Source organism: Nicotiana tabacum, chromosome 10 (genome assembly GCF_000715075.1).
Source record: "Nicotiana tabacum cultivar K326 chromosome 10, ASM71507v2, whole genome shotgun sequence".
Classification (NCBI taxonomy): Eukaryota; Viridiplantae; Streptophyta; class Magnoliopsida; order Solanales; family Solanaceae; genus Nicotiana; species Nicotiana tabacum.
In genome coordinates, this window is record NC_134089.1 from 102,391,292 (window position 1) to 102,418,937 (window position 27,646).

General features: G+C 43.1%; 1 pseudogene; it reads right to left on the reverse strand.

Moving 5' to 3' along the window:
• Positions 1–14,708: 14,708 nt before the first annotated feature.
• On the reverse strand, positions 14,709–16,296 carry LOC107816876 (uncharacterized; annotated as a pseudogene).
• Between the last annotated feature and the right edge of the window lie 11,350 nt (positions 16,297–27,646).

Below are 27,646 nucleotides of genomic sequence, written 5' to 3' on the forward strand. Positions count from 1 at the left end.
ATTATAAGTATTTTATGAATCTGTAAACTTAAAATTATTTCCATAGTAAATGTGTGTGTTTCAATATCCTAATAGTATATGTATACACTTATATGTTATTGTTTGTACATAATGTATACCAAATATAAATTTAAAATATATCACCTATACGGAGTATATATTTCAAATGTCAAATATACTTAAACTATATATTGACCTCATCAAGTATATGTAATTATACTAAATATACATAATACATATATTGAATATATATATTTGTTTATACGTTATGCGTGCAAAATTATACGTTGAATAGACATAAACATGTTCGGTATAGGAAAATATACATAATATATTCATTACATATGTATATATTTAAAATTACATTGTAAAATATTATATGTATATATACACCTTCAAACATGGAATAAAAATGTGAATTTACTAAGACTGTGTTTGATACAATAATGAAAAAGGGGATTCTAAAAGCGGGAACTTTCATAAAGATAGTAAGTATAGATTAATGATGGGAGAGAAATATGGATAGATTAATATGGTTCAAAATTAATTCCTTAAATTGTGGACTATGTTTAAAATTTTGAAGAGTACTAAACGTACATGATTTCGGAAAAATACTGTAATTGTAAATGAATGTGCTCTTTTTGGAATAAAACAAAAGTAATGATCTTTATTTAAATATTATTTAAGATGTAACTGACAATGTAAAAAACTCTAACTTTAATGGCATGAAATGTGTTGGGTCAAGATAGGCTGAGTTCAATCTTGGGCGGGTCATGACCAGCCCAACCTTGGATGGGTTGAACGGGCCAAATGGGTTTGAGCTCAAATTGTCACCCTAGTATCTATATAGTGTTATTACCTTCATACTTGACAAAATCATTTTAAGTATATGGTAGGTTTTTCAACTTCTCACTAACTCTGATGGATTAACCAATAAATTTTTAGAAAAAAAATCTGTTCATAAATTTTCCCATTAAATTAAAGGGTGCTTGATTCTGGCTATGTTTAGGGTGAGGGTGAGGTTAAAGAAGATAGTGCTAAGAATTAGTTTAAAAGAAAAAAGTGAAAAGAATGAATAATGTCCCACATCTGTACCAAAAGAAAAGTATTGGAATTTTTTTTTAGTTTAGATCGAGACATAGTCTAATTGACAAAGATTTCAAGCAGAAAAAGGTTAAGAACATGAAGGAGAAAGGAAATGCCGAGTAGGATTTATACTTTTTATATCGCACGATCTTAAATAACCCCGTTTCATGACCTCACTCCTCTATACCTAATTGTGAAATATTCAATTTCTTAAATCAAACGTTGTTCGCTCATCCAGCTAGTTCTTGTGACCATTATGAAAGTTTGACCCATGAAAAAACATAGTAATTGTATCGTACGCGTGAAACATGATATCCTCTTTTTGCCTGCATGGAAACGTTCATAGTTAATTGAGTGTACGAAAGGAGATTTTATTATTGAATCGAATTACTAGAAGACAAATATTTTTGGGATGTCAAATTTACAACTTTTGAACGTGCTACTAAAACATAGGAGTACTAATGGACTAAAAAAAAGTGAAGAGCTAAGCTATAGGTTTAAAAAAAAAAAAAATTCTATCCGAAGTCGAATATTGAAGAATGAAATTGTTCGATATTGAATAAAAATTGGATAACTTCATAACAGTCCAAAATTTTCTTGAAAACTAAGATCCTCAGTCGCTTAACGAGCAATACTAATATAGTAACAGATTTTTAATTTCATAAGTGCATCAATACATTTTTATAGTATGTATGTTCGAAAAAAAGCAGCAACAATAATATGTCTAAATCAAATTCCACACGTTGACAATGAATTCCTTGTTGGTGTAACCAAATTTTAGTTATTCCATGTTGAATGAATAATATTCTCAACATCAAATAGTGTACTTTTATTTTAGTTTGGTTTCCGAACATTGTTCACAGCAGAGTGTATTCGAATTCAAATCTCAACGAACATTCTCAATGTTACCACTTGTCACGGTAAAGATTATTGATTATTTTGTATTTTTGTACATTAGATATTCCGTGTTGAATGGTTAAGGCGCTAGAGTTGGATATGTTGTATCTTAAAGGATAATAAATCCTCTTGCTTAAGGGATTCGTTACTAAAAAGTGTAGAGGAATTATACGTAAAGATATGGGTTAGGAACTGTACTAGGAAAAACGACATTCATATAGATATATTGAAATTTGTAAACTTCCCTACTTTCAGTGGTTTAATTTAAATATTGGGAAGGACTTGCTGATATTTTACATGTTCTACTCTTTGATCTATTAATACATTCTCTCCAACATTAGATTGCATGCCAGCAAAATATTGTAGCGATTATTAAAGTTTTATAATGTTGTTTTTATCTAGATTACTGTGTTTTCTCTGGAAAGATTCTAATTTTCCAAGAGGATTTCCCAAAAATGAAATAGTTCAAATAAAAATTAATGAAAACTGGATTGTCAATCCATCGATGGCATGTCTCAAATTCCTTTTCTATCTGTACTAGTCAATGGGGTAGCACCATTGGTGATGTTTACTGATAATAGGTGAATTTAACTATATTCAGGCCCTAAATAACCGCCTTCTTGCATAGTTTTAATAATAAAAGTGATAACAAAATGCTCTTATTAGTGCTTTTCATGATTTGCAGGTTATATATGACTAGGGAAGGCTAGGGAGCACTTTTGGAGTCAAAAAAATGAAGAAAGAGAGGCCAACCGTGAAATGTCCCAAGTGAACCACGCAAACAGGCTGAAGAATCAGAAAAATGACTCTGCCGCGGTTCCACCGCGACCGCGGCAGAACCGCGGTGAAGGATGCTCGCGGACAGAAGGAGATTCAGAGGAGCTGCTTGGCTGCGGTTCCACCGCGACCGCGGCAGAACCGCGGCAGGAGGCGGAAATTTCAGGGACTAAAGTGCAAAACACGGGATTTTTAGCCCAAAACCCTATATTAAACATTAGACTCCGCCCAAGAGAGGCATGTATTGTTTTGGAGAGTATTTTTGGAAGAAGAACAAGTGTGAGAGATCACCCAAAACATCTTGGCTTCTTCTTCTCTTTATTTTTCTTGCAAGTTTTATTATGAATATTGTTTTAGTTTATTTACCCATAGTTATGAGTAGCTAAATCTTTTGTCTAAGGTTTTGATGGAACCTATTGGGGGATGAACTTCTTGTTTGTGTGAATACAAATTGCTAGTTTCAATCTTTATTTATTCAACTATGTTCTTGTTGTAGTTAATTGACAGGATCCTCAATTAGCTGTGCCTATTTAGTGTGCATAACTCGGGAGAGAGTGCATATTTAGGTTATTGTTGAATAACACCACTCCTAAAGTATAAGAGGAATCTATAAATGCGGGTTTAAAGGCAGGATTAGGGATAACGAAGCCTTGGCTGCAATCTTAAGTGAACTGTGTTAATTAAAGCTAGCTAGTATATCTCGGGAGAGTGCAATATTATATTACTGTGATTACTCGGGAGAGATTTATGGTAAGACGAGCGTTCATGATTAATAGAGAAGTGTTGGTACATTTGTATGAAGCATAAACAGAAGGGATTCCATCAATAGGGGAAATCTTTACCTTAGCTTTATCTCATCATAACCTTAGCATTTTAGTTTACAACTCGTTATTTACTTGTAATCTTAGTTAGTAAACAAACCTTCAACTGTGATTCAAAAGTTTGGGAAATTGATTCTCAAGGGTTTAGTAGTTCTAAAGATAGTGATTGATAGGTTAACTCTCTGTGGATTCGACCATGGGCGTAATACTCGGGTTATATTTGCAACGTCTGCAGAGTCCTTTTTAGAGGGCATAGTTGGGCTTGATCAAAGCCGGGGAGTTAACGGAATTATCAATTACCATTGATAGAAATACAACAAATTCTTAGTATAGTCAGTCTTCTCTACACCAAGATTTGATTGAAAATTTTTTACGGTTGTTGACGTGGTTGCACAAGTGTATGCCTAGAAACTCTACGAGGACTGGAGAAGTACTTGAAGGACTCTCAGACCCAGAGAAAATATTCCAGATATTGAACCGTGCCAACAAAAGACTTCAACAACCTCATCAAACACACAACCTCGAAATTGACATGGGTGACATAGACAACGTCAACGGAAACGTCAGAGATAGGGCACTTCCTGTGCCTGAGGCTGCACTATATGACTGGGCACAACCCACAGCTGACAATCTGGCCACTGCCATTGTTGTGCCCGCGACACAAGCTAAATCGTTCCAGATCACGAACAACATGTTGCACTTACTGCAAAACAAAGGATTATTTTCTGGGACACTAGCCGAAGATCCTCAACAGCACTTGAAGAACTTCCTATCGATTTGCAAAACTCAAAGGCAACCCAACGTAACTCCGGAAGCAATCAAACTGTTATTATTTCCATTCTCGGTGACAGGAGCTGCTCAGGTCAGGCTAAACTCACTCCCCATAAACTCTATAGAAACTTGGGATGAGCTAGTCAAGAAATTTCACATCAAGTTCCATCCGCCCAACAAAACAGCTCAACAAATTGATGAGATCGTGAGCTTTAAACAGAAACCAATGGAGACACTGCATGAGACATGGAGCTGGTTTAAAGTAATGTTGGTTATATGTCCACACCATGGTATTCCAGATCAGATGTTGGGACAACGGTTTTACATGGGACTGTCAGATAGCATGAAGAACATTGTAGATGCCTCAGCTGGTGAGGCGTTTTTGAGCAAAACTTGGAGAGAAGGTCAGAATCTGCTTGACAAAATGGCTCAAAATTCGGGGTGGACGACGAGGAATGCACCTATCACTCCAGTGGTACACTCAGTGACTTTTGACCCATCAAATTCCATGGCTGAAAATGTGGCGGCCCTTTTGACACAGATGAGCATACTCACCAAAAAGGTAGAGGAATCGGGGCAGAAACAGCAAGTGCACATTGTAGATACCACCAATGGGGGCTTATGCACATCTTGCATTAGTCAGCTAATTGGTAATCCGTGGAATGCTGAACATGATCATCATCATCAGCACCCTGAGGACATGAACTATGTGTCAAACTATGGAGGCCAGAGACAGGGCAATCAGAACTGGGGTCAGCAAACTCAGCAGCCATACAGACCACCTCAGCCACAGTACAACGCTGGAAACATGGGAGGTATGAGACCCCCCAACAATATGGCACCTTATCCAAGGTCACAGGGGTACAACAGTCAACAGCAAGGGTATCTCCCACCTCAGCAACAGCATGGTGGAAGGCAAGAAGATGGGTTCACAAGACTTGAAGCAATGATGCAGCAGGTGATTGGGTCCAATGCAAAAATAAATGAAAGAGTAGATGCACATGACACAACAATCAAAAATATTAAAGTGCAATTGGGCCAAATTTCAATGTCTCTGAACAATCGTTCTCAGGGGACATTACCTGCAGATACCCAAATCAATCCTAAAGATCAGGGCCTGAAGCAGCTGATGGCGGTGAGTCTCCATAATGGCAGGGATCTTGATGTAGAGCAGGAGAGAGCTCGTGACAATATACAGGCTGAGACACTTATTCAGGTACCCATTGAGCTAGATGATTCCACAAGGCTGACAGATGTGACAATCCAGCCTGCTCAGGAAGAAAAGAATACTCAGCAGGAGACCGAGAAAGTTGTTGAAGCAGTTGAAGAGCCAGTAGTAGAGATAGTAGCTGAGAAAGAAAAGTCCCAAGAGATTGGGAAGAAAAGACCTCCTGCTCCATTTCCACAGAGCTTGGCCAAGCATCAAAAGGAGGAGCAGTACAAAAAGTTCTTTGAGATGCTCAAGCAAATTCAGGTTAATATTCCATTGATTGAAGCTTTAAAGGAGATGCCTGGATACGCAAAAATGATGAAAGATTTAATGTCCCGGAAATTTGACTTCCAAGACTTGGCCACAGTGACACTTACTCAGACGTGCAGTGCAGTTGTAACTAGACCTGTTGCTGAAAAGCTCTCCGATCTAGGGAGTTTTACTATTCCATGCACTATTGGAAACTTTGCTTTTGCGAAAGCACTTTGGGATTTAGGGTCCAGCATTAATCTTATGCCCCTGGTCATTTACAAAAGGTTGGGCATTGGGAGAGCTAGACCCACCTCTATGTTGTTGCAGCTGGCTGACAGGACTGTGAAGCGTCCATTTGGGATCCTTGATGATGTACTTATTCAGGTGGGAAAATTCGTGTTCCCTGCAGATTTTGTGATATTGGATTGCAAAGTGGATGAAGAAATTCCTATCATCTTAGGAAGACCATTCTTGGCCACAGGGAGAGCTCTTATTGATTGTGAGACCGGGGAACTTAAGATGAGGCTCAATGACGAAGAGATTGTATTCAATGTGCAGAAATCTATGAGGCGACCAAGTGAGTTCGCCAATTGCTCTCTTATTGATGTCGTGGATGTAATCGTACAGTCTGATGATGAAGTGTTGACGGTTGAGGATCCCCTAGCTGCATGTTTGACGAATTTGGAGGAAGTGAATAGTGAGAACTTGACGGAATGGGTGTTGGCACTGGAAGGTAGAGGATCTTGGGAAAGAAATCTAGAGTTTGAGCCCCTACACTTAGAAAAGAGGGAGACTCCTCCAGCTAAGCCATCCATTGAAGAACCACCGAAGCTGGAACTAAAGCCATTGTCAGGCCACCTCAGGTATGAATTTCTGGGACCTGACTCCACTCTACCTGTTATTATCTCATCTGGTTTGTTAGATGTGCAGGTCCAACAACTTTTACAGGTATTGAAGGAGTGCAAAACTGCCATTGGGTGGACCATGGAAGACATCAAGGGGATCAACCCCGCTTACTGCATGCATAAGATTCTGCTGGAAGAGGGGCACAAACCTTCCAGGGAACATCAGAGGAGGCTGAACCCAAATATGAAGGAAGTGGTAAAGAAGGAGGTGATAAAGTGGTTAGATGCGGGAATTATTTTCCCAATCTCTGACAGCAGCTGGGTTAGCCCAGTTCAATATGTGCCTAAGAAGGGTGGCATGACGACTGTGAAGAATGAAAACAATGAACTAATCTCAACGAGAAACGTCACAGGCTGGAGAATTTGCATGGATTATCGAAAGTTGAATCTAGCCACCCGGAAAGACCACTTCCCACTTCCCTTCATCAATCAGATGCAGGATAGATTGGCAGGGAGGTCACACTTTTGTTTTCTGGATGGGTACTCAGGGTACAATCAGATTTCCATTGCACCTGAGGACCGAGAGAAGACCTCCTTCACATGCCCTTATGGCATTTATGCCTTTAGGAGGATGCCCTTTGGCCAATGCAATGCACCCGCCACATTCCAACGGTGCATGATGGCCATATTCACTGACATGGTTGAGGATATAATGGAGGTGTTCATGGATGACTTCTCAGTGGTGGGAAGTTCATTTGATGAGTGCCTGGTGAATCTGATGCGTGTGCTGAAACGGTGCATCGAGACTAATCTGGTGCTGAAATGGGAGAAGTGCCATTTCATGGTACAAGAAGGCATAGTCTTGGGGCACCGGGTGTCAAGCAAGGGAATAGAAGTAGATCGAGCAAAGGTTGAGGTAATAGCAAAGCTGCCTCCACCAACTTCGGTCAAAGCAATCAGAAGTTTTCTTGGACATGCCGGTTTCTACCGGCGGTTCATAAAAGACTTCTCCAAAATCACCAAACCTCTCTGTAAGTTATTAGAGAAAGATCACCCGTTTGTATTTTCTGATGATTGCAGGGTAGCGTTTGAGGAGTTGAAGCAGAGGCTGGTCACAACACCCATCATTGTTGCCCCCAACTGGGAGCAACCATTCGAACTAATGTGTGACGCTAGTGACTACGCAGTGGGGGCAGTGCTGGGCCAGCGGAAGGACAAATTGATGCACCCTATCTACTATGCCAGCAGAATGCTGAGTGGAGCCCAGTTGAACTATACGGTGACTGAAAAGGAGATGCTAGTTGTGGTGTTCGCATTCGACAAGTTCTGATCCTACCTGATAGGATCAAAGGTAATCGTCTACACTGACCATGCTGCTCTCAGATACTTAATAGAAAAGAAAGACTCTAAGGGTGCCTGATTCGTTGGGTGTTGCTGCTGCAAGAGTTCGATCTTGAAATACGTGACCGCAAGGGCACTGAGAATCAAGTCACTGATCACCAATCACGACTTGAGGGAGCTGAAAAGGCGATTGAAGTTGAGGAAATTCTGGAAACTTTTCCGGACGAGCAATTGCTCGCCACCACTCATCAGGAAGTGCCATGGTATGCAGACTTGGCCAATTACCTGGCTAGTGGTATAGTTCCTCACGACCTTTCATCGGTCCAGAGGAAACGATTTTTTCGTGAAAGCCGCTTGTACTATTGGGATGAGCCATATCTCTTTCGAATATGCCTGGATAACATGATCCGGAGATGCGTCTCCGAGATAGAACAATCTTCTATTTTGCAGGCTTGTCATGCATCGACTTATGGTGGACACTTTGGAGGGATCAGGATGGCAGCAAAGGTGCTAGAAGCCGGATTTTTCTAGCCGACTATGTTTAAAGATGCTCACCCATGGGTGAAGGGTTGTAATGAATGTCAACGCACCGAGAACATTTCCCGGCGCCACGAGATACCCATGAACCCAATTCAGGAGATAGAAGTGTTCGACGTCTGGGGGATTGATTTCATGGGTCCCTTCGTCAGCTCCTATAGCAATAAGTACATCCTTGTTGCGGTAGACTATGTGTCCAAGTGGGTGGAAGTTGTAGCGTTGCCCACCAATGATGTGAAAGTGGCGGTGGGGTTTCTAAAGAAGAACATATTCACCCGCTTTGGGACACCACGTGCGATTATCAGCGACGGAGGCACTCACTTTTGCAATAGAGCCTTCGAGAAGTTGCTTATAAAATACGATGTGCGCCACAAGGTGGCTACTCCATACCACCCGCAAACTAGTGGACAGGTTGAGGTATCCAACAGGGAAATCAAGAGTGTGTTAACGAAAACTGTGAACGCCACAAGAACTGATTGGGCAAGGAAGCTAGATGATGCACTTTGGGCTTACAGAACAGCTTTTAAGACACCAATTGGTATGTCACCATACAAGTTAGTGTTTGGGAAGGCCTGTCACTTACCTGTAGAACTCGATCATAAAGCGTGGTGGGCACTCAAACAACTAAACTTAGACATGGAAGTTGCGGGCACGTCAAGAGTCACAGAATTGCATGAGCTCGAGGAGTTCAGGTATCTTGCTTTTGAGAGCACAAGGCTGTACAAAGAGAGAATGAAGAGGCTACACGATCAGAACATTGTTGAGCGAAATTTCAAACCTGGGGACATGGTACTACTATACAACTCAAGACTGAGGTTGTTCCCGGGTAAGCTGAAGTCACGATGGTCTGGACCATTTCGAGTAGTTGAAGTTTTCCGGTCAGGAGCGGTTGACGTCGCCACTGAGAATGACTCTCGTACATTTAGAGTCAATGGTCAGAGATTGAAGTTGTATGTGGGTATGAGCGAGCCCAAGGAAGGGTCTCAACTGCAGTTGACTGAACCGCGGAGGTCGAGCGAGCTTTAACTGCACTTATTTGGGTCGTGCCGCGACGTTAAATCAGGCGCTGCATGGGAGGCAACCCATGAAATTGTTGTAAGTGTAACTCTCCCTAAAATAAAATTAAAAAAAACGTCAGAATCAGAGATGCGGTCAGACCGCGGTTCCACCGCGACTGCGGTCAAACCGCGGTACTGACCCATCTCTGAACCCAGGCCATCGCGGTTACACCGCGATCGCGGTAAAACCGCGTCCAGGGAGACCCTCTGAACTTGGTCTACCGCGGTCCTACCGCGACCGCGGCAGACGCAGACGGGGTCCAGGTAAGTTTTTCGTTTTAATTTTTTTCTCTTTTCACCTTTTACCCAAAATACCCCCCCCCCTCCCCACCTACCACTAAACCCCCCCTAATTCGCCCAGATTCAGCAAAACACCCCCCACTCCCTTCTCTCTAATTTTTCTCCCACTTCTCTCTATCTTCTCTCTTCTCTTCTCATCTTCACATCACTCCATTATCATCCTCCCCTACTATCCACCTTCTTCATCCACTTTCCCTCAACCAAACAAGTAAGTTGCTCTTTTTCTCTCTCTATTTCATCTTCTAACTTAGTATAATTTAGCATAATTGTATTTAGTTTAACCCTAGGTAGGGTTAGTATAACTTTTGTCAATTTTTGCTTTCTTTCATGGTTTTTATTGTTGTATGGTACTGTTGTGAAATTGTTTGGTGTCATAGTGTGTGGGCCTTCATGGTGTTTATGATGTTTTAGCCTAGAAATCATTTTTTTGGGGTGTAGTTGTTATTATGCACCATGCGGGTCGAAATATTGGAGTTTTTGTAATATTATGGGGCGGGTTATACCCACTCCTAATTAGGGGGTGTTATACTTGGTGATTGGGGGTGTTGTCATTGTTTGATAATATGTGTAGGAGTAGTGTGGGGTGGTGTAGGCCGAATGTTGTACGTAGTTCTGTTGTGAGGCCTCTATGGAGATTGTAATCTTCCCTACCTTGCTTGTGTGGCTAGTCTGCCAAGAAGAACTCAATGGGGATGGTGTTTTGGTGCCATTGGGTGGAGAAGTCTGAGTACCCATCTGGCGGACACTAATTAGGATGAATTTGATGGTTATGAATTTTCCTGACTCATTGCAGGTATTATGGCCCGTAAAAAGCAAAAGAGAGGGGCGGGCACATCCCAACAGCCGACATATGACGAGTCCAGGTTTGAATTGGAATGAGCGGAGGACGATTTTCATGCCAAGGCTGGTAAGAACTTCATTTATGAGTTGCAAATTGACCGGGAAGACCTCCGCGTGGAACAGGAGGAAATGTATGAAGAAATTCGAAGGCGAGAAATGGAATTCCTCTTTGATGACCCCGGCCCAGCGAACCGGATGATGGTTAGGGAGTTCTACGCGAACTGCCCAACACATATGCTACGGGAGGTGACTGTGCGAGGCATAGGGGTAGATGCCTCAATTGAAACTATCCGCCAGGTATTGAGGCTACCCTGGTTCATGGGCGATATTGACTACTACCATGACAGACCAGGTGTCACGTGAGAAGTTATGACTGATGTACTTTGTGCTGGTGGGCGACCAACCTGGATCAAGGACCACATCACCCTGAACTCCAACTCTTTCACACATTTGGCTAAGTGTTGGTTGATTGTCATCTGCAGCCGGTTCATGCCCTCCAGCAACACCACAGACGTGAACTTCAACAGAGCCCTATTGACTTGGTGCTTCGTGACGAAGAAGGATTTTGATGCAGCACAGGTAATTGGTGACGAAATGGTCCTGCGGGGACCGCTGCTGTCAAAGGGATTTTACTTCCCTTCCTTGGTGACTGCACTGTGCTTGCGGAGGAGGGTCCCCACTGATCATGCTGATGGAGCATTGGCACCTGAAGCACCATTCCGAGCTTTACGCATCAGAGTGGGTAGGGGCACACGTACAACAATTGTGATAGATGCTGAGGCTGATGACCCGGTTCCTCTTGCACTGTCCAGGAGATCTACTAACAGTGCCAGACCCTCTCGGCACCCTCATACTGGGGCAGGCTTTGCCAGATCTCAGTCTACCAGGCCTATGCTGCGTTCCATGGAGGAAGAGGTCACGGATCTCCGCACCTCAGTGGATGGCCTACACACACGGATGGATACCATGTCTCAGAGGCAGGCCCGGTCTGAGAATAGGTTCATGGCCTGGTTCCGTGCTTTGGGGAGAGCTTGCCATGTCGACCCCAACATAGTCTCCGACTCTGATTGAGTCTCAGGGAAGTCTTCTTACCCTTCTGCTCTTTACTTTCTTGATATGACATGGGGACATGCCATGATTTTAAGTGTGGGGTGGGAGACTTGCTCTAGTTATATGTGTACTGTACATAGACATTATGTGTGTTATAACATGAAATTGATGTTGCTGTATATAATTGACCGTAATTATATTAGGAGTCTGACTTGGCCCAACGACGGACACTTGTCGACGAGTCTCTTGAGGGTCCAAGTCGGATATATTTATAAAAAAAAAAATTAAAGGTAGAGGACTCTTCCCGAGGACGGACCACTGGGACAGTACTCTTGAGGGAAGTAGTCCATGAAGATTTTTTTTATTTTTTTTATTTTTCTTTTTAGGTAGTGTAGTAAGTCCCCCTTGGTTTTTCTTTTGGCCACGGTTCTTTTCCAAGGGTTTTTCTTGAACCGGGTTAGGTAGATTTTTTCTTTTGTAGTTAAGACTAAGATGGGTAAAGGCTAGAATGCTACCTCTGATGTACACACCTGCAACCAACTAAAATGAACTTGAGAGTGTGACGTCTAGGCTCAGTTGTGGACTTGTAAATCTATGCCTTAATTTTGCACATTTTGCTTTGCTTGAACGCTCGTATGAGTGTGTTGATAGACTGATCCCGAACGAGTTACATGCTAAGTGTGTGTGAGATTTTACTTGCATTCTGTTCATGTGTGCGATACCTAGAACTTGCTTTGTGTGTTTGCAAAGCGAAATAGAAGCTGTTGGGTTTTAGAGATGATTGAGGCATTTCTTTGTGTAAGCCTACATATAATGGTGAATCCACCTGTCTATATTGCCATAGTTAACCCCTTTGAGTCTGAAGCCTGTTCTCGGATAACCCTATAATGACCTATATCTATGTGTTTGAATAGCTGATTGTTTGAACCTATACCTCCGAAAAGCACTTGAATCACTAAAGAACATACAAAAGTCAAAGTGTGGGGTGGTAGGGAGTTAGCGAAAAACAAAATGGGGAATCAGGAATGAATTATTTGAATGGTTCACTGGTACCTTAAAAAAAAGAAAAAAAGAAAAAGAAAGAAGCCAGTTGCACCTAAAGGAAAGTAGGGGTCACTTGTGAAACAAAAATGTGGAGGAATGATTAGGCTGAGCAGGGAAATTGAGATAAAAGGAAGTGTGTATTAAAAGTGCTTAGGGAGGTTAGTCACTACATCCAAATGTATCCTGCCCGTCCCTTAGCCTACATTACAACCAAATAAAGACCTCTTGATCTTTGACTAAAACAGCTCGATTAGTAGAGTACTACACTAGGGGAAAGCTTATGGTGTGTCTGTGCGGCATGTGAATGTTCTTTGCTGAGAGTGAGTGAATTCTTTCTATCTTCAGTTCCTTGTGTTTGAATTTTATGCGTGTGGAACTTCTCTCAGATTTTTGATGTGAGAGAATGTGACTCGGGAAGGAAAAGTAAGTCTTCACCTCTGTTAGAGTAACTAGAGTGAGCGCAAGTGTGTCATGGCAGTAGAGTCTGCATCTGGGGTATGACCGGCACATTGCTTAGGTTGTTCCGTCAAAATGGTGGGTGTGACATATTTGGGGTAAAGCATCAAACGGTTAGGCTTTTAAGTGTGGTTTAGCTTGCTCGAGAACGATCAAGGGTTTAAGTGTGGGGTGTTGATAATAAGTGAATTTATCTATATTCAGGCCCTAAATAACCGCCTTCTTGCATAGTTTTAATAATAAAAGTGATAACAAAATGCTCTTATTAGTGCTTTTCATGATTTGCAGGTTATATATGACTAGGGAAGGCTAGGGAGCACTTTTGGAGTCAAAACAATGAAGAAAGAGAGGCCAACCGTGAAATGTCCCAAGTGAACCACGCAAAACAGGCTGAAGAATCAGAAAAATGACTTTGCTGCGGTTCCACCGCGACCGAGGCAGAACTGCGGTGAAGGATGCTCGCGTACAGAAGGAGATTCAGAGGAGCTGCTTGGCCGCGGTTCCACCGCGACCGTGGCAGAACCGCGGCAGGAGGCGGAAATTTCAGGGACTAAAGTGCAAAACACGGGATTTTTAGCCCAAAACCCTATATTAAACATTAGACTCCGCCCAAGAGAGGCATGTATTGTTTTGGAGAGTATTTTTGGAAGAAGAACAAGTGTGAGAGATCACCCAAAACATCTTGGCTTCTTCTTCTCTTTATTTTTCTTGCAAGTTTTATGATGAATATTGTTTTAGTTTATTTACCCATAGTTATGAGTAGCTAAATCTTTTGTCTAAGGTTTTGATGGAACCTATTGGGGGATGAACTTCTTGTTTATGTGAATACAAATTGCTAGTTTCAATCTTTATTTATTCAACTATGTTCTTGTTGTAGTTAATTGATAGGATCCTCAATTAGTTGTGCCTATTTAGTGTGCATAACTCGGGAGAGAGTGCATATTTAGGTTATTGTTGAATAACACCACTCCTAAAGTATAAGAGGAATCTATAACTGCGGGTTTAAAGGCGGAATTAGGATAACGAAGCCTTGGGTGCAATCTTAAGTGAACTGTGTTAATTAAAGCTAGCTAGTGTATCTCGGGCGAGTGCAATAGTATATTACTGTGATTACTCGGGAGAGATTTATAGTAAGACGAGCATTCATGATTGATAAAGAAGTGTTGGTACATTTGTATGAAGCATAAACAGAAGGGATTCCATCAATAGGAGAAATCTTTACCTTAGCTTTTTCTCTATCATTGTTTACAACCTTAGCATTTTAGTTTACAGCTCGTTATTTACTTGCAATCTTAGTTAGTAAACAAACCTTCAACTGTGATTCAAAAGTTTGGGAAATTGATTCTCAAGAGTTTAGTAGTTCTAAAGATAGTGATTGATAGGTTAACTCTCTGTGGATTCGACCCTAGGCGTAATACTCGGGTTATATTTGCAACGTCCGCAGAGTCCTTTTTAGAGGGCATAGTTGGGCGTGATCATCTACACTAAATTTCCCACCATTCTTGGTGCTAATAGTTGAATTGGACAAAGTTATGGCATCAGTAGCACCACCAGGGATGATTTCAAAGTGATAACCGAGGTCACCACCGCACTCTTGCCATGCTTCTAAGTGGCCCCACGGCTTCCATGTACCGTTGCCTGGGCGAAGGATGAGCCACGCCCCGGGGTTTGATCTGCTGACATTATTTGAACCCTGTGATGGGACAAATGGTGTAACCATAGATGCTGCGGCAATTGGTGAGCCAGAGAGATCATGAATTGTGATTGACCATCCCTTTCGCTCTTTTAGCGGCGATGATTCTTTATCAGATGTGCAAGAATTAAAGCAGCTTGTTGATGTGCTTGGTTCTGATAGTGAAGATCTGTACAAATAACAACCAAGATTTAGATGCAGAGTTCAAGAAAAACATGAATCAACATAGACTTAAACTAATGTGTGTGTTAGCTGGATAATCACCAACGAGAAGGATGAAGTTAGGATTTAGAGTCGATGAATTCAATTCGTTATACATGTATATAGCCGAGGGGACGGTCTAAGGACAGGAATGGAAGTGACTAACACAGGAGCTCCTATAAGTGTTCCGGTCAGGGAGCGATTATTGAAAATAGCATTTCTACCTCCACAAGGCAGGGGTAGGGTCTACGTATCCAGCTATATGGGATTACACTTGATATGTTGTTGTACACATATATACATTTTAGTTTTTCTCGCAAATATATAAATTTTGAGGCAAAAAGTAATGAATTTTACACCAACTATGTTTACACTAGGTTCGCCGTGTGACTATAGGGAATGAATTTGTTTGGTCAAGTAAGATCAGTTTTTCTACTAATTATTAGAAAATCAACTTCAATTGTAGAAGATAAAACTAACCTTGATCTCAAATTCCTGTCACCATTATTCTTGAAACTGAACTTGCAAGTAAAAACAGGCTGTTTAACATTGCCATTGACTTGAAAAACTTGAGGACTACACTCAGGTTCACCATCAAACTGGAAAACAAATCTTGGATCAGGTTCAGCTTTCACATTCAAATGCAATTATGCTGCAGTACTAGATCCAGCAACCAAAACCCATTCATTCTGAATCACAATTCCTCTCCGACCATTACTTTCCAACCCCTTTAAATCCAATGGTACTATTACGCTCCCCAATAGCTTCCCACCATTCAATAACCCATAACCAATCCCCTTCTTCCGTGCAAAAAATTTCAATCTTTAAGCTGCAAGTTTTTCCTTTGGCAGCTAATTTTTCGACCAATTTGTCAAGTTCTGTTTTGTTCAAGTTGAAACAAGAGTGAGTTCTGTTGTCCAAAATTGGATCTTGAACAAAAATTGAGATGGTTGAAACTTGTGTGGAGAAACCTCTAAGCTTGAATTTACAATCAAAAACCGTACTTGAGGAGAGTTTATGTTCAGCCGGAAACTTCAAGGCTAAGTTTCCGATAACTATTCTCACAAAAGGACACAGATCCATTAGTCCTTTAGTTCAACTGTTCTTCAGCAAGAGAATATATTGAAGGAACTTTAACATTAATCGAAATAAGATTATTTGTTTAATTTAGAGTCGTAACTTGGGATATTTATTATGATGTCCTAAGTCACCGGTTTATTTTAAACAGAAAAGGGTCAAATATAGCCCTATACTATAAAAAAGGTCTAAATAGTACCCCTCGTTATAATTTGGGTCCAAATATACCCCTGCTGTAATACTATTGATTCAAATATACCCCTCTTTCGTTAAGTTTGTCCAAGTTGGACACCAAATCCTACGTGACACTAATATTTGATGAGTGTATGCCACATGGCATGCCACCTCAGCGCCCCTAACCCATTTTACCCTTCCCCTCTATTTGTTTTTCTACCCTCTATGTGGCAATAGTGATGGAGGGGAAGGAACTTTTTGTTGGGAATAAACCCGGTAAAAATAATATTCACGGTATTAGTGATAAACGCGGACCACTAAGTTATGGTTAAATCAGCAAGAATAAAAATGCAGCAAAAATGACACCAAGATTTTACGTGAAAACCCTTCTGAATAAGGGAAAAACCACGGCCAAGAAAAGCAACTAATATCACTATAGCGAGGAATTTTACATTGTGTAGTAACGAGTACAAATACTCCTAAGACCACTACACTCTCAAAAGAAAAAAATACTCTTTTGCTTTTTCCACCTCACTACAATATCTCCACACTCTATTTTTTTTCACAAACTATTTTCTTATAGTCTATGGAATACCTTGCTCTCTATCTTTCACTCTTTGTTGGTGTGTAGAAATGAGAGTTAAAGCTCTCCTTTTATAGCCAAAACCTCACTCTCTAAAGCCTATAATATTTGACAATTTGCACACCATTTTCACAATTTCAACAAGGTTGGCTACCAAACCAAACTAAGTCAACAAAATTGGCTACCAAATCATACTAATTCAACAAGATTAGCTACCAAACCAAACCAAGTCAACAAAATTGGCTGAAAAATCATTTGAATGAGATGGACACCATATCAATTTTAGCTGTGGAATCAAAGCTGAAAACCAATTCGATTTCAACCCAAAGCTCACAAACGATGTCTTAGACGTCCAGCATTCTGAACATCTTCTCCAGTGATAACCTTTGTATGGGTCCGAATTTGATTGACCACGGCCTATAGCGAGTATTATAAGTGGCCAAAAACCTATGAGTCGACACAAGGATACGACCTAGAGGCGTAAGGAAAGACGCCGTCGCATTAGCATTAGGTCCGGTAGGGCAGATATATCTTAATTTGTCGTCCTCATAATGAAGGGAAACCTCTCAGTATAAAAGAGGGGTTTCAACCTTGTAATAGAGGGAGTTCGGAATATACCAGATTAATATCATCTCTCTCTCTACTTTTATTATCTCTCTATCAATCTCTCTCTCTCTCTCCATTATTGTTATCTCTCTACTACAATCATCCTAGAGTTTATTATCTTCGACTATGATTTACCCCTTCATTTTTGATTGATTTGCTTAAAAAGAGTTAAGAATTTTTTGAGTCAAACAATTTGGCACCGTCTGTGGCGATTTTGTTAGCCGAAATCATAGTTCTCATCTAGGATATTGAAAGTAACGATTATTGTTCTTCATACCCCATAAAAACTTACAAAGGCGGAGAAAGAAACAAGGCTGAAGATGATAGCAGAGGTCTTAAACAACCTCTTAAGCTCCTTCAACAAAGCCGATAGAGAAGGCACTGAGAATACAACACCAGGGGATACATCGGAGGAGGAGATCTCACCCTCTCAACATGAGGACCTGACGGTCTTGCGCAAAAGGGGAGTTTCCACGTCCACGACGAGAGAAACACCACCAACAATCAAAAAGCTACTGGAGGAGTGGTTGACAAGTGCTCTGAGCAACATGCTCGAAAAACCCAAGGAAATGTCGAAGACTTACCAATGACAGAAATTGTAGCTACCATCGGCGAGCCAAGCACCACGAGAATGAGCAACACCCGCACTGTCACCGACGCAAATGACGATGCACTCATGACCATCCTAAAGAAAATGGAAGAAATGGAAAACGAGAACAAAGCACTTCGTGACCAAATGAGAGAGCACCCGCCATACTTAAGAATATACGACGGGATCACGGATCCAGAGGATCATCTAATCCATTACGTCACTGCAGTAAAGGGCAATGACCTGTCAAAAGAACAAGTGCCATTTGTGCTACAAAAAAGGTTCGGCGAGACTTTGACAGGAGGAGCATTAACATGGTACTCCCAGCTACCAGCACGATCGATATCAACATTTGAGGAGATGGCAGATAAATTCGTCACTGCTCATGCAGGAGCAAAGAAGGCTGAAGCTAGGGTCAACGACATCTTTGCCATCAGGCAAATGGCGGGCGAGGGACTTTGAGACTTCCTGGCCCAATTCAACAAAGTAAGGATGGGACTGCCAAATATATTAGAAGGAATGGCGGTCACAGCCTTCCAAAATGGGTTAAACAGGCACGGATCAAAGGCAACCAAAAAATTTCTCAACAGACTCATGAAGTACCCCCACCACATGGGAAGAGATTCACAACGCCTACTACGCCGAGGTGAGGGTAGACGAAGACGATCTAAATGGCCCAACCCAGCGACTGACGTTAGTTCAGACCGAGGCAAGGAGAGATCGATGTAACGATGGGCGAAGGGATCAACCCCCGCGTTTCAATCGAGAAAGGCATTAGCCTTATGTCAGAACAACTAACCCGCCTCCTCCAAGGCATGCAGATGTCGTGCTACGACACACCACACCCTTTCAAAATGATAGAGGTATGACTCCACTATAATCTGCACATAACTTTTGTATCTCCCCTTCAGAGATAGTATACGCACTGGAGAAACTAGGCACGAAGGTACAATGGCCACAAAAAAATGAGATCGGACCCAAGCGTGAGAAGATCAAACGTCCTCTACGAGTTCCATCAGGAAAGAGGACACAAGACCGAAGATTGCATAGGTCTACGGCAAGAGGTGGTCAGGATGTTGAACCAGGGGTACCTGAAAGAACTACTCAGCGATAAAGGAAGGGCCAACCTCGCTAGAGGACGTGACACATCTTAAGGACCTCCAAAGCCATCATCACCGGCACGTACCATACAGATGATCATTGGCGGTGGCGACGATTCGGTAATCAACCATGTGAAGCTCACCACCACGCACAAACTCAAACGGATGGTCGCCCACGAATGGTATGATGACTTCGAAGACAGTATCATCTTTGAAAAGTCAAATGCCGACGGTTTGTCTTTCCATCATTATGATGCTTTAGTTATAACATTACGCATCGCTGATACAGACGTGAAAAGATCATGGTAGACGATGGAAGCGGCACGTGTATTATCCACCCGAGAGTTCTCATGCAAATGAGGCTCGAGGATAGAATAATACCGCATTGCATAACACTAACGGGTTTTAACAATGCAGTAGAGCGGACATTTGAGAAAATAGAGCTGCCAGTCCTAGCAGGGGGTGTCATGCTGGAAACCACATTCCACATTATGAACCAGGAAACAACCTATAACACCATCATAGGGCGCCCATGGATACACGCCATACGAGCCGTCCCCTCAAGCTTCTATCAAGTGATCAAATTTCCCACCCCGTGGGGAATATTTAGCATCCAAGGTGAACTGCACACCGCTTAGGAATGTTATCGGATCGCCCAAGATTGCACACACACCAAACAACTGAAAGGATCAAGTGCGGAGGCATAGCAATCAGCCATGTCGGGAACTAAACCCGACCCACCAACAGAGGCCATCAGAGACCCAGACATCATAGAAGCCTGCAAGGCAACTATAGAGAACCTCGACCCAATCTAGTTGGACGACGCCAACAACACAAAAAAGGCTTACATCGGGCACAACCTCTCAGAGCCAGGTAAGTATTGTGAATTTTTAACTAACAACGCTAATTTATTTGCCTTTTCCCACTCATATATGCCAGGGATCCCAAAGGACATCGCCACTCATAGGTTGAATGTCGACCCACTCTATCCGCCGGTATGGTAGATGAGGAGAAAATTCAATGTCGCGATCAACGAAGCGGTCAACGAAGAAGTGGACAAATTGCTCGCCAACGGTTCCATCAAAGAATCGAAATACCCCCAGTGGGTCGCCAATGTGGTCATGGTCAAAAATATGAACGGAAAATGGCGAATGTGTGTAGACTTCACCGATATAAACAAGACATGCCCAAAAGACTCCTTCCCGTTACCCCATATTGACCAACTGATCGATGCGGCAACGGGGCACAAACTGCTGAGTTTTTTGGATGCCTAGTCCGGTTACAACCAAATTCTAATGGCTGAAGAGGATTAGGGAAAGATGACTTTCATCACTCACCAAGGGACTTACTGCTATAAAGTGATGCCGTTAGGACTCAAGAACACAGGGGCCACTTACTAGAGACTGGTCACCAAAATGTTCAAGGAACAGCTCGGCAAGACAATAGAGGTCTATATTGATGATATGGTGGTAAAGTCGGCAAAGAAGGAGGACCACATCAATCATTTGAAAGAAGCATTCAAAATATTGAGGCAGTACGTGATGAAGTTGAATCCGGAAAAGTGCGCCTTCGGCGTGGCATCAGGAAAATTCTTAGGTTTCCTCGTATCACAACGAGTGATCGAAGTGAACCCGGATCAAATCAAAGCTATCGACACAATACCTGAGGTACTGACCAGCAAAAAGTAGGTACAAAAGCTAACATGGCGAATAGCCGCCTTGTCAAGGTTCATTTCACGGTCCTCGGATAGATATCACAAATTCTTCAATGTACTAAAAAAAGATCACGGGCTGCAATGGAACGAGGAATGCGTCGACGCCCTGAGGAAACTAAAAGCGTACCTGTCCTCACCACCACTATTCATCAAAGCGGACCCAGGTGAATGTCTGCTCGTATATTTGGCAATATCCGAAGTCGCTGTCAGTGCAGTCTTGGTTCGCAAAAACAAAGGTACGCAATCTCCTATTTACTATATCAGCAAAACCTTAATAGATGCCGATACAAGGTACCCTTACCTTGAAAAACTAGCTCTAGCACTAGTCGTAGCTAGGGTTGTGCATTTGGATCGGATATCCGAAATCTGATCTGATCCACTCTATTTCGGAGTTTCGGATTTCAAATTTCGGATTTTCGGATTGGATACGGATTGTGTTTTATGAAATTTCAGATTTTCGGATTGGATTCGAATTGGTATGATTTTAATCCGATCCGATCCGATATCTGAAATTATATGTACCTATATAAATACACACTAAAATTTTAGGGTTATGCTTATTCATTTTTCACACACCCCCTCACTCACATGATTATTTTTCGTGTATTTACAATTTTTTTACAATGTCTCGCGAAGTCTGTGTTAGTATAACTATAGCATCGTTGCATCTAAAACATATTAGGTCACAAACTATGGAAGTATTTGAATAACCAGTATGCCGCAATTGAATCGAATTAGGCTTTGTGGCCAAATAATAAAAATGAATAGCACTCAATTTAGGAAAACTGCCCAACCCATCCAACTTACTCTGGTAATAGAAGGCTTATTCAATGTACTGATCAACATATAACACAATGGGTACAGAAAGTAACTACTAGCTGCTATTTGGGACAGAAAAACAAATTACACGAGCTGGAAGATTGACCAAATGGTGCGTAAAGCCCCCTTCTTTGAAAGTAGAAACTGTGAGTAAAATTGATTTTTTTGTTTGTTTTTGTAGATGGAAAATGAGATAGAGACACCGAATGAACTTTAAATTGTTGAAAATTTTTGTGACAATCCGATCCGACAATCCGAAAAATTATCACATCCAAAGTTTAAAATCCGATCCAATCCAATGTTAATTCGGATAGGATTCGGATTGCCCTTTTCAGAATCCGAAATCCGAAATCCGAATTCGAAATAGGCTAAATCTGATCCAATCCGATCCGTGCACAGCCCTAGTCGTAGCTTCACGCAAGCTTAGACCATATTTTCAATGTCACCCCATAAAAGTAATAACAACCTTCCACCTAAGAGGTATTCTGCATAAACCTGAGCTTTCAGGTAGACTCGCCAAATGGGCAATAGAACTCAGCGAGCACGACATAACTTACCAACCGCGAACTGCCATTAAGTCGCAGGTGCTCGCCGATTTCGTCGCCGACTTCAGCGCAGAAATATTGCTAGAGGCGGAACAAGAAGCGCTTAGCGCTTCCGCATGTACCAACCTCTGGACCCTCTATACCGACGGTGCTTCGAATGCCTCAAGATCGGGACTGAGACTTGTCCTCAAAGTCCCTATGGGCAAAGTAATTCGCCAGTCCACACGATGCCCCGAGATGACTAGCAACGAGGCTGAGTATGAGGCTGTGATTGTAAGTCTGAAGTTAGCCCTCAAATACGGTGTCCGATAACTCATCCTCTATTGCGACTCTCAACTCATTGTAAATCAAGTCACCGGGACATTCCAAGTCAAAGAGCGGAGACTACAAAGGTATCAGTCAGAAATCCATAAACTATTGCTGGAGTTCGACGAATGACGCCTCGACCAGATTCCTAGGGCACAGAACATTGAAGCGGATGGCCTCGCCAAATTAGCTGCGGCCACCAAGAATATTAACAAAGAAAACGTGGTCACCCTCCTTCACTCAGCCATAGACCACGTCGAGGTACTTTCTCTTAACCTAACTTGGGACTGGCGTAACCGCCTTGTGTCCTATTTACAGGATGGAACACTCCCGCAAGACAAAAAAGAAGCCAAGAAACTCTGGGTATAAGCAGCTCGATACAGCCTGGTAAATCATGACCTCTACAAGAGAACATTTGGCATCCGCCTAGCATAATGCCTTGGACCTCACCAAACAAGGCAGGTACTAGAGGAAGTACACAAGGGTCATTGTGGCGCCCACATAGGGAATCGTGCCCTCGTTCGATGCCTCATTCGCCCAGTTTATTATTGGCCTACTATGAAAAAAGAAGCCGCGGACTATGTCTGGAGATGCAAGCAATGCCAAAAAGTACGCCCCTATGATACATCAAGCATGAGGATTCCTCCATTCCATCACCTTGCCATGGCCCTTCATAAAGTGGGGAATAGACATAGTCGACCCTCTGCCGACAGGACGATGAAAGGTACGTTTTCTTTTGGTTTTAACTGACTATTTCTCTAAGTGGGTGGAAGTAGGTGAGTTCATCTAGGTACGCGAACAGGAGGTCATCGCCTTTATATGAAAAAATATTATATGCCGTTTCGGCATCCCCAAAGAAATCGGTTGTGATAACGGATCCCAGTTCGTAGGAAAGAGAACGACTGACTTCTTCGAAAATGGCACATCAAGCGAATACTCTCCACAACAGTCGAAGCAACATCCTAATGGCCAAGGCCATCGATATTAGTTCGACCTCATTCGAACCACGACGGGATACTACTTCGACAATAGTCGAAGCAACATCCTAATGGCCAAGGCCATCGGCATTAGTTCGACCTTATTCGAACCACGACGGGATACTACTTCGACGACAGTCGATGCAACATCCTAATGGCCAAGGCCATCGACATTAGTTCGACCTCGTTCGAACCACGACGGGATACTACCTTGACGACAGTCAAAGCAACATCCTAAAGGCTAAGACCATCGATATTAGTTCGATGTCGTTCAAACCACGACGGGATACTACCTCGACGACAGTCGAAGCAACATCCTAATGACCAAGGCCATCGACATTAGTTCGACCTCGTTCGAACCACGACGGGATACTAGTTCGATGACAGTCAAAGCGACATCCTAATGGCCAAGGCCATCGATATTAGTTCGACCTCATTAGAACCACGACGGGATACTACCTAGACGACAGTCGAAGCAACATCCTAATGGCCAAGGCCATCGATATTAGTTCGACCTCGTTCGAACCACGACGGGATACTACTTTGATGACAGTCGAAGCAACATGCTAATGGCCAAGGCCATCGATATTAGTTCGACCTCGTTCAAACCACGACGGGATACTACTTCGACGACAGTCGAAGAAACATCCTAATGGCCAAGGCCATCGACATTAGTTCGACCTCGTTCGAACCACGACGGGATACTACCTCGACGACAGTTGAAGCAACATCCTTAATGGCCAAGGCCATCGACATTAGTTCGACCTCGTTCGAACCACGATGGGATACTACTTTGACAACAGTCGAAGCAACATCCTAATGGCCAAGGCCATCGATATTAGTTTGACCTCGTTCGAACCACGACGGGATACTACTTCGACGACAATCGAAGCAACATACTAATGGCCAAGGCCATCGACATTAGTTTGACCTCGTTCAAACCACGACCGGATACTACTTCGACGACAGTCGAAGCAACATCCTAATAGCCAAGGCCATCGACATTAGTTCGACCTCGTTCGAACCACAAAGGGATACTATTTCGACGATAGTCGAAGCAACATCCTAATGGCCAAGGCCATCGACATTAGTTCGACCTCGTTTGAACCATGACAGGATACTACTTCGACGACAGTCGAAGCAACATCCTAATGGCCAAGGCAATATCGACACTATTTAGACCTCGTTCGAACCACGACGAGATTTTTTATCAGTAATCGAAACAATATCCCAACAACGACTGTCATGCAATAAACCAAAAGGGAAAAAACGACGAACAGACAAAGTTTATATCACAACAAAAATATTATGTACATTCGTCCCTACAAATAGGCCCTGGTACGACCTACACCCAAAACTTTCCAAGAAAAAAATAAATGTACAAACTAGAACTACACGTCATCTCCAACAGGGTAGGCATCTTCATACCACGAATCCGAGTCAAGACGGTTCACGTCATCAAATGGGACACCCTCCCCATCGGGAGTATTAGGGTCGTACCCATATGACTCGCGGGTTGCACGTGCTTCAGTATGCGCTGCCTGAACCTCCACCTCTGTCGCCCAGCCCTCGGCATAAAAAGCTCTATATACATCAATCTGATCCTCCGCATAAACCCACAACTCGTACAAGCAACGAGGCGAGCCCTGGCTGGCCAAAGGATGAGATGTGGAGGGCCGAGAACAACGATTTGTTGCCTCTGCCCTTAGCGGAGCCATTTGCTCTTGCAATGCGGATAACTCCGCCTCTAACTCCCCAATACGCCTTTCAAACTCCGCAACTCGACGACCGGAGGCTTTCCTTTCCCCGGCGAGTTCCGACCTGGATATGCGGAGGGCATCTTCCAAAAAGACCATCTTGGAAATGACAGCGGCCAATTTGTCGGCATTTGCATTCAACTCGCCCTTAAGTCCGTCGACCTCCACTGTCTTAGCACTCAGCTCGACGTTCAAGCCGGCTACCTTCTGCTGTAAGTCGGCATTTTCTGCCGTTACCTCCTGACTCAGTTCAAGCTCATCCTCCTTTGCTTTAAGAAGGGCCTCTAATTCGCTGTTGCAGGCGATGACCCTCACAAGCTCCTCGTCCCTCTCCTTCAGCTCCTCAACCCTACGCTCTAATTGGGCCTCCTACTGCTTAAGTCCCTCGTGGAACACCTGGAACTCGGGATCCTGATGGTAGATGTCAGACATCGCCCGGTGCTTAGCACGATACTGATGGTATTTCAACGATATCTTCTTGTAGAGGCCCATCCTATTTCGTTCACGATGATCTCTCTCCACCTCCAGGACGAGGGTCTCACAAATGAAAAACAGAGTTAGTAAAATGCGCCATTTCCACACCACTCCCCCGACACAAAGAAGAGAAAAAGGAACCTACCTGTAAAGCTATACCGGCAACCTTCTGAGACAACTCAGCGTCACTCATCGTCCCAAGTGCCTCGTTCTCAGGAGCGGCACATAAAGGAGCAAGGGCCGACGCAACCTGCTCGCTATTCAGCAGCAAGTTGTAACCCCCCGAAATTATTACGTGACGGTCGAACCCATCCGTCCTCATTTCTACATGGGTATGGCAACCCAAAAACTCATTAACGTCTACCGAGTCAATGTCGGAACCCGACCCGTTCTCCTCCACACGAGGTCCTCTGACATTAGACGATGCACCCACTTCAGCGGAACGTACCGAACTTGCTTCTGGGCTGACTCTCTCCTCACAGGTTGATCTCCCCGACAAAATGGCGTTAGCCATAAACACAGTCACCTGGGCCATCCGAGACGCTCCGCTTCCATCAGTTTCAGTGGCCACACCTTTCCCAGTTCCAGTTTTCTCCTTTTTCTCTCTAACGGCTCGTCACCATTAGAAGATTCGTCGACAGGATGTGGGGTCAGTGCCAACGAGGCCGATTATCTCATGGCCGCAGTTACAGATGTGTCCCCCTATTGAAGAAGTAGAGGACGACCCTCCCGGACAAACTCGCACAAAATGTATCGAGTGTCTGTGGTAGCAGCGGGTTGCCTAAAAGCTAGGACTGGCGCCCTCCGCCTAGAAGCTCCCCGACCTGTCGTCACAGAGAATCATATAGTTAAACAGGGTTGTATGACCGACGAGGTAGTAAATCAGAAGTTTACCTGAGGAAACTTTAGGGCCATAATGCTGTACGAAGGCAGACCAAGTTTGAGTCTCCTATGCATGGGGCAGCAGACCAGCTACCCAGTTCCTGAGACCGATAACTGGCTAGGGCGGACAAGCCATAGCTGCAATACAAGTGACCAGAAGTTACAATAATTGCGGAAGATGGGAAATCTAATGGACTACGATACTTACGAGTTTTATTCCACCTCTCTGGAAACCCGGCGGAGTTAGAAACAACGTGCTCGATCTTGATGAAGAAGTACTTATGTCAAAATTTATGGCTCGCCCGGACTTTTGTCCCGACCACCAACCCCTTTGTACCATGAAGTCTCGGGTGCACCATGGTTCCCTTAAGGAAACCGGGCAAAAATAAGTGCAAGAGATGATGAACGGAGATGTTGCACTCTGACAATTCCGCGTACTTAGCCAGCAGCAGAAGCACCTTGAGTGTGTATGGCGTAAGCTGAGCCGGGCAAACATGATAGAATCTGCAGAACTCGTTCGCTAAAGGAAAAAGAGGGAGGGTGTAGGCGATCATGAATGGTTATTCGTAGAAGGCACAGTACCCATGCCTATGAACGTCAACGTAATCTCCCTCCGCCAATTCCATCTCTACGTAGGCAGGAATACCATATTTTATACGGAGGGCATCGAGATGAGTTTGATTCGTCTCGGAGAGCAATGGGTTCGGAGTAGGGGGCGGGTCCCTGAGAAAATCATTCTGAGACAGGGGATGACTCGGTAGTAATGCCTCTACTGTAAGAGGACTGTCACCCTCTTCCATCTCCACCTCTCCGTTGTCGGAAAAAGGTGTTGCGTTCGACGGAGCGGCCTCAGGAACCTCTTCG